Source organism: Orbicella franksi, chromosome 3, assembly GCF_964199315.1.
Source record: "Orbicella franksi chromosome 3, jaOrbFran1.1, whole genome shotgun sequence".
NCBI lineage: Eukaryota > Metazoa > Cnidaria > Anthozoa > Scleractinia > Merulinidae > Orbicella > Orbicella franksi.
In genome coordinates, this window is record NC_138147.1 from 24,809,297 (window position 1) to 24,817,666 (window position 8,370).

The following is an 8,370-nucleotide window of genomic DNA, read 5'->3' on the forward strand; positions in this document are numbered from 1 at the left end:
TTTGTCTGGAATGTGCTGTTTGTTTTTAACTGAGAATTTCGGTGTCATGGAAACGTGACGTCAGGACTTTAGCACTCTATGAGCAAAAGGCTCATAGCCATTTTTCACCAACACGTTGTTTGTTTATTTATTGTTTATCTCCTCGTCCATCAAACAGAGCGCAAGAAACACAAGACTCAGCATTATCATTTGTTTCAGAAGGTTTGAAGACATAAAAGAAGTATTATATTTTAAGCCTATTTTTACAATGTGATGTGAGCTGATGTAAAATTTAAGTGAAGTGTTCGCTTACGGACCGTGTTTCTATGCTTTAGTAAACTATGAATTAAAAAAAATATCCCAAAAATCCATTAAGTGCTTAGCAAACAACCTCCAATTGATCCTCTTTGTCTAGAATTAAACATGCTCAAACATTGTTGATAATGCTTTCCATCGACACGGAACTTACCACTTCATCATTATGGCATCTTCAAGCCCTTCCTGGACATGCCTCAGGTCTAGAAAAAGTGCCTGTGGAGGTACGAGTGGAATGCAGTTGTGTTCAGCAGTTTTTCTACACTTCAAAAGTGCATGAATGTATTAGAAAACACAGGGACACCACTTTGCATTTGGTTTATAATATCTACACCTGAGAGGGGGCTACGATTGCGCTGGTAACGGCATCAGGCACGCTAATAGCAGATATACAGTACATCTAGCCATATTCGTAAACTCCTTTAGACTGTTTCTCGTTAACAAGAGCCATGTGAAACACTAATAATATACAGCTAACTAAGATCGAGTGACACGCATTTATGTGAAGAGCGTAGGGTCAATGCAAGCAAATTCAGTTCTTTGTCTAGAATATCAAATATATACACGTACGTAAAAGAATGAATTGTAGAATAGACGAAGAAAAGAGTCGTGTAGTTAATGTGGACGAAAATTGTTTACATAGTCATGTTCTAGTTCAAGTCAGATTGAAATGTGTGCAGAAACTGTTGTTGCGACAGGTAGTTCCGAAGGAAATATATTTCTAGATTTTATCAGAGTTTTGAAAATGTTCAGTTTTCCCAAACTGAGGGATTATTTGCTTCAGTCAGCACTTTGTTTTGTACCATCACCCAGTGAAATAAAACAACTATTTACACATTAAATAGTTTTCGGTAAGAAACATTTACCACTAGGACTATCAGCGAGGAGCCTGAGATGGGTTAACCCTCGAACGTACAAACTAACTCGTACCCCCACCGTGGTACAAGGTATCGATGGACCCCCCGTCTTGGTTTTCGTTCTGTTAAGGCAGAGATAAATAAATTTACATTTTAAATGTAGATAACCCTGAGCTTTCTCTACAAGATGGTATTATTTTTGTTGGATATGACGTCATTTGAACCGCCATCTTGGATTTTTCTACTTTCTTAAAAAGTCAAGAAATGATGGAAATTAACACAAAATGAAGCCACAATGTACAGATTCATGAATTTCTGCAATCTGATGAAGAAAACTATATATATATATATATATATATATATATAGAAAACTACAGAATAATCTCAAAAAATTTGATTTTTAGCCAGAACCTACATGAAATTTGATGGTTGCCATGGGAACTTCAAATATGATGGACCCGCAAATGACATATCAACATTTCCGCAGACAATGAAGGAACAGCTACTGAAAGGTTCAGCCCCTTAGAGTACATCATTTTTTTTAAAACTTTGAAAAAACCTTACGGGGAGGATGGCATCTACCGCCCCCCCCCCCCCCCTCCCGCCTTGTACGTCAGAGGGTTAAATCGTATCTTGCAGACAGACGGCAATGCATGTGTATAAATGGAGAAGTGTCAGAGACACGCCCCCATTTACATGGGTTTGCAATAATGGAGTATCTTAGGTCCACTTTTATTCAATGTATACATTAACAGCTAGCTTGTCAACTGCTGTAACGAAGAGTGAACTGAAATTGTATGCAGATGATGCTGTTCTCGTGGTTGCTGCATTGACATTCCAGGAGCTTACTGATGCCTTTCGACATTACTTCAACCTAATCTACAACTGGTACACCAGCAACAAATTAACAGTTAATGTAAAGAAGACTAAATTGATGCTGTCAGGAGGCAAAACAACGTTGTCGTCATTTAATGACTCCACGTTTTCTACTGATAACGACCAAGTGAATCGTGTTTCATTTTTTAAGTACCTAGGAGTAGTGCTGGATGAGAAATGGAAATGGAAGATGCATGTCAATAGGCTATTACAAAAACTGGGGCATCGCATTTTAGTATTCAACCTAATCTATCATACGTGCGACGAGAAAAGTTTCACAGCGTACTTTAATGGCCTTGTCCTACCACACCTAGATCATGTAGATATCGTCTGGGGATATCAGCCTGGTCTTACAACACAGATGAAGCAATTTTAACCATTCCAAAGTCGCATTGCAAAGAAGATTGTAAAAGGAAAAGTAGCATCAATTGAGGCCCTAACATCGTTGCGGTGGGTCCCATTGCACGCGAGGCGCTTTGGTCATAGGTGTTGTATTGGGTAAGACGCAACGAAAGGAAAGACCCCCCACATTTCGAGCGCTAACATGAGCCAACAACACGGTTACAATACCTGAAATGGTTGCATGTTCAAATTTAGCAAGTCAAGAACGGAACGGGACAGAAACAAAACGTATTATAAAGCAATAACCGATTTGTCCTCGCTGCAAAGTGAGCTAAAGAACACGAACTGAAACAGCCTTACTCAACCACCTTAGTTAGTAATAGTATTTTAAATCCTAGATCTAGTTTTAAACCTTATTTTTGGTCTTTAGCTTTTATTTCTTCTTTATTTTAGACATTTAATGTACATTTTAGACTTTTATTTTTTAGAGGACCCTCCTGAAAATCACGTCTAGTTGATTGGAGGCCTCCTCTCAAAACATTTATTTATTACTATTGTATTTATTACTACTGCTTCACTAACATACTATGAAGTGTTGGATTATTTTCTTCATTGTCAACCATAGCCTGTACTGCTTCTTCTTTTATCAGTTTGAATTTTATGTGGTTTGAATGTTGTAAAACGTTGACGTCGCCTTCGTCTATTTAAACGTCGACGAATTTCTTATCCTAGAAATAACTGCATTTATTAAATTCTCAGCCTCGGATAATGCAATTCTAGCTTTCTGATTGGTTCACTGGATCTCGGTTACCAGCCATTATACCTGCGTTTGACCTTTTATGGAAATGAAAGCGGCAAATGTCGCTCGGCATGAGCTTTTTCGCGTGAAGCGAAGTTTCGTCGACAAAAAAAAAAGTTGCAAAATTAAAATATGACGGGCGAGATTTTACGCATTCATGAAGATTATGTAACAAAAACAAATTTTACCTGAACAGAATGGCTTGCTAGTCCTGGTGGCACCAAATTTTCGAAACCGATATAAGAAATGTCAAAAGAAGAACTGAATGTTCAGTTGAAGTGTTTTTACTCGTCTGCGAGGAAAAAAGATGACACGTATTGCAAAAGTTCATTGATTTAATCCATTAAAGCCGCCAGTTGATCATTTCCTTCGCACGCCGCCGTACAACAAACCGTTTTCCATTATCTCTGACCAGGCAAATAAATTATTAGAGCATATGCATTTGTAAAAGGCCGCAGGTAAACAGGCATAATTGCCGGCGTAGTCCATAAGAAACCAGTTTCCAATGAGCAGATGAGGAAACTGAAACCGAGAGCAAGAGTCCCGCACAGCTACAGAGGACGACCTAGTTTCATCTCAGTCTCTTTTTTGGCCGACGACGACGACGAGAGAATCAACGACAGCTAGCGCCAACAATTCTGTCCTTGCGAAAAACACCTCAAGGAGTTGAGTGTTTTGAGCTGAACCGAAGTAAGCCCGGTTCTTTACCAGCCACGAAAAGCCACCAGGGTGGCCTCGGAGATTCTGAAGATGAATCTGACGCTAAGATAGTTTCTGTCCTTGACTCTAAAACTGACCAACAATGAGCTCCACACAGACAGCTCGAAATGCCAAGCCTTTCAAAGCAAGGGAATCCTGAGAGAGATCTTGTCGAGAATAATTTTGGCACAACGTCTGTGTCACATGGCGATCAAAGTTTTCCGCAGCATTATTACAATAGCAATGTGCAAGTGCACAATTATTTGGCTCTTCTCCATGACTCGAACTTGAACGCTTTTCAAACTTTCTGACCAAGGTTATATCTCCTTCATTTGATAGACGTTTCTTGAATTCCACTTGATTGCAATTTCATTCAGCAAATTCGCTTGCTTCGCTCTCAAATTTTTCATTCAACTAATTTTATAAACGGCGCGCATGTCATGTGATTTCCCACTTGTTGTTGTTTTTGCCACATCGACTTCCGGTCGTTTTGTAAAATTAAAATCCAATAAAATTAAGCTATATTTCCAAGAATACAAACGCACCGAATTTAATAAAACAATTATTCCATTCGCGCTTGTTGGATATGAGATTGGTTATAGCCAATTCGGCCCTACGGGCCTCGTTGGCTATTTACCATCTCATATCCAACGCGCGCTCATGGAATAATTGTTAAGTATACCTAGGAAATCCACTTTTCCTAAACAACAAAATAAATGGAGTGATAGTACAAGATAGTAGAATGGAAAGTTCAAATGGAAACAGTAGCCTTCTAAAAATAATGCTGGATTTCACATTAATTGTTTACCGGTTCTAAATAAATGGACGCAAATGGAGGTTCACAAGTTCATAAAATATTGAGATATTGTGTGCATATTCAGGAAGTCCGAAGCGTGAGCGTAAAAAAAAAATATATATATATATATAAGAATAAAAGGAAATCAAGGGATTACACAAATACTCTCTAATTCTTTCACAACTGCGTTCAACTCGTGACGACATTTCGCCGTTGAAGATCATGTGTTACATTACGTGGGCCCCACGCTTTTTATTTTCATCTCTGCTAAGTAGTAACAATCTTCATTCCATCTGAAAATGTACATGGCATGACATATGTCTATTAAGATTCTAAATTACCAAATTTTTGGCAGACATATTGATGTTGCGGTAGACCAACATAAAGTAAACCTCTTAAGAATAGTTGCAACGTGATTCCTCTCGTTGTTGTTCAGGGAAGAAAACATGTTTGCCACATTAAGTTATGTAACACGGAATACCGCACCTTACCGTACCTTAAGATTAGTAATAATCCATACATTCATCTGATACACTCCATCAATTAACAGTCAGACACGATTAACATTTTACAGTTAAGGTGGCTCGAAAAAGTTGTCAGCGCTTAGATTTAGATGAGTTGTTATGACCACCCTTTATCTCTTGATGTTACAGTCATGGTATCAAAAAACTGCCCAATCATTGGTGAACACGTTGTTATCATTCTCATGACGCTATAGGTTACCATAGCAACAGTGTCACCTGCTAAAAACGCCCTTAATTACAGCTTTAGGGGCTCATGTTTCAAAAACGGCACGGTGAAACATTTTTATTTGGTCAAATTTTAATTAACATGATAAGACGCAACTTTTGGCAATGTTTAAAAAATTCTGTTAACACGGTTCAGAGCCACCCTAAATTTTCAAAACTTTAAGGTGGCCCTGCACCCTTTGTAAAGAATTTTTTTACAAAATGTGTTAAAAGTTGCGTCTTATCATTCTTATTGAAATTTGATAATATATATATATATATATATATATATATATATATATATATATATATATATATAATTGTCCTTAATTATAAGCCCCTAAAGCTGTAATTAAGGGTAATTTTTACCAGGTAATAAAGTAAAGTAAAGTCCGCTTACGGGCCTAAGTGGCCCACCAGGCTGGAGCTTATCCCGGTTTCTGTAGCATGAAGCGACTAGGAGTATTTCTACTCCCCCCTGGATGGGATTCTAGTCCATCGCAGGGTTACCCCCAGCATTAAGTTCGCCGGTACCCATTTATACACCTGGGTGGAAAGAGGCACTGTGAGAGTAAAGTGTCTTGGCCAAGAACACAACAAAATGTCCCCGGCCAGGGCTCGAACCCGGACCGCTCGATCCGGAGACGAGTGCACCAACCATGAGGCCACCGCGCCTCCCACAAAAAAAAAAAAAAAAAAAAAAAAAAAAATTGGAACGCTTCCCGAATTTGCGTGTCATCCTGTGCTCGCTTAACGGCAGCACATATACTAAAATTGGAACGATACAGAGAAGATTAGCTTTAGCAGGTAATACTGTTAATATAGTAACCTACTGTGACCAGAAAATGATAACAACTTGTTCAGCAATAATTGGGGAATTTTTTAATACCACGATTGTAGCATCAAGTGATAAAGAGTGGTCATTATGACCCATCAAAACCTATCTGCTGGAAACTGTTTTGAGCCACCTTAAAGAGTTGCTGATATGTCAAAGTTACAAAAAGAATTCCAAGGTAAAGTGCTCGCGGTATATAACACAAGGAAAAAATGGATGTCCGTTTTGAATTTTCTTTTATTGTTGCTGATTGGAGTCCTTATAGTGTCGGAGATTTGTGTTGGACCAAAATAATGTATCTACCATTTCTCATCCGATGTTGCATGATAATTGATATAGTAAGAGTATAATTTCATCTAAACACTTGATTCTGACATGAAGTAATATCTTCAATCTTCAAACAAAAAAAAAAACAAAAACAAAAAATAAAATAAAATAAAATTAATCTAAGACTGGTAAGTGATATATTCTGCTCACAATTTTCTCGGTCTTACCCGTTTAGAATTATGTTTTTGAGATTAAACATGGACAGGCATGAAATACAGTCACCTTAACCATCGATGTTTTCGCTTATTTAGCCCAGAAACACCTTTTCCAGGGTTATAGAAAAGTAAATAAATATTGTCACGCATACTGTGAAATCTTTTGTCCACATTATAAGTTATGCTGTTTTTTAAAAGTGAGAGTACTCTTTATTATATTATTATATTATGGTTGCACTGTATTGAAGGGTCTTATTATAGTTGTTTATCAGTGACACCGAAATATTTTATTACTGTTGACGCTTGACAGACTAAACCCCACAAAGGACGCAACATATTCAAGGTGAATAAAGCGCTGAAAACGTGAAGTGGCTAGCGAACGTAGGCCTGTGAGAAGCCACAAAGAAACACGGCCGTGACAGGTGCACTTACAAATAGTGATTGCGTACACTTTATGCTATCAAGGCATCATCATTCATTGGTGTTCTGACGTGTGTCATTATTAGTTTACTGGGAGTGAATAGTATCCTGATTAAGGTAAGAAGCGTCTTTTAGAACCACATTCTAAAATTTCGAAGTCCAGGACAACGCATCGTGAAACATACTTCAAAAGGTGATATACCATCACTTGCCGTTTGTTTGATTTTTTTTTTCTTTTTTTTTCGTTTGATTTAACTTTTTTCGGCGACGAAATATTTAAGCAGCTACTGCAGTAGTATTTCTGTTAATGCTTTGTTTCAAACGACTTCCATTCGAGACACGATACCTTATGACTGAAATTTTTCTTATACAATCGCAGCAAAAATTAACCTTGGCAGCGGTGGGATTCGAACCCACACCTCCTAAGAGACTGGTGCCTTAAACCAGCGCCTTAGACCACTCGGCCACGCTACCTGAACTCGTATGTTCATCAATGGAAAAACCCTTTTCAGTCCTAATTATATAATTTTCGCATTGCTAGTTTTAGTAAATTTGTCCTAAAGAAATAATGATCAACTTTAAAATTTAATAAGACAGCTTCACGTACGACTTCTTAAAAAATGCAACATGAAATACCTACGGGAATAAAATGTTTTTGATTCTTTCATTTTCTTCGCCTCGGAAAATATTCCGCTGAACGAACCAATTAGCAGAATAAATGAACATTCAAACCAGAGACAATTCAGCATTTTTTGAAAAAAAAAGGAAGTTTTTTGATGGAAACATAGGCGTTGGATACGTGACATTATACACGAAAGGAACGAGTTGTTGACACAAATAGCTACATTAGAAGTGGATTCTTAAGAGCGCAAGCCATATTGTTAATAGGCATTGCATATTATCATTCCATGGAGACAAACAAGATGGAATAAAAAAAAACTAAAGAACCACTTTCTTTGGGAACTATAAAACTTAAGTAAGATTTAGTATTTAGCGTTATGGGCTTCTTCAGTACGCTCGTTTCACCCGTTGTAACATCTTAAATGTGGTTGTTAACGATAGTCGTTAAGTCATTGCACGTCAATCACAATACAATCTAAATTTCCCTTTCAAACACGCCGCAATTGTGCAACCATTACAACATCAACTCTAACGGAAAGACCATTTTATTTCTACTCCTTAAACTGTTAAAAAATGTCGGCGATATAACGAATTGACTGTAACTGTTTTCCCCCTAATTAA

General features: G+C 37.6%; 1 non-coding gene across 1 annotated transcript; it reads right to left on the reverse strand.

Annotated features, from left to right (window-relative positions):
• Positions 1-7,520: 7,520 nt before the first annotated feature.
• Positions 7,521-7,602, reverse strand: Trnal-aag (transfer RNA leucine (anticodon AAG)). The gene has a single exon. It is a non-coding gene; the product is annotated as a tRNA-Leu (tRNA).
• Between the last annotated feature and the right edge of the window lie 768 nt (positions 7,603-8,370).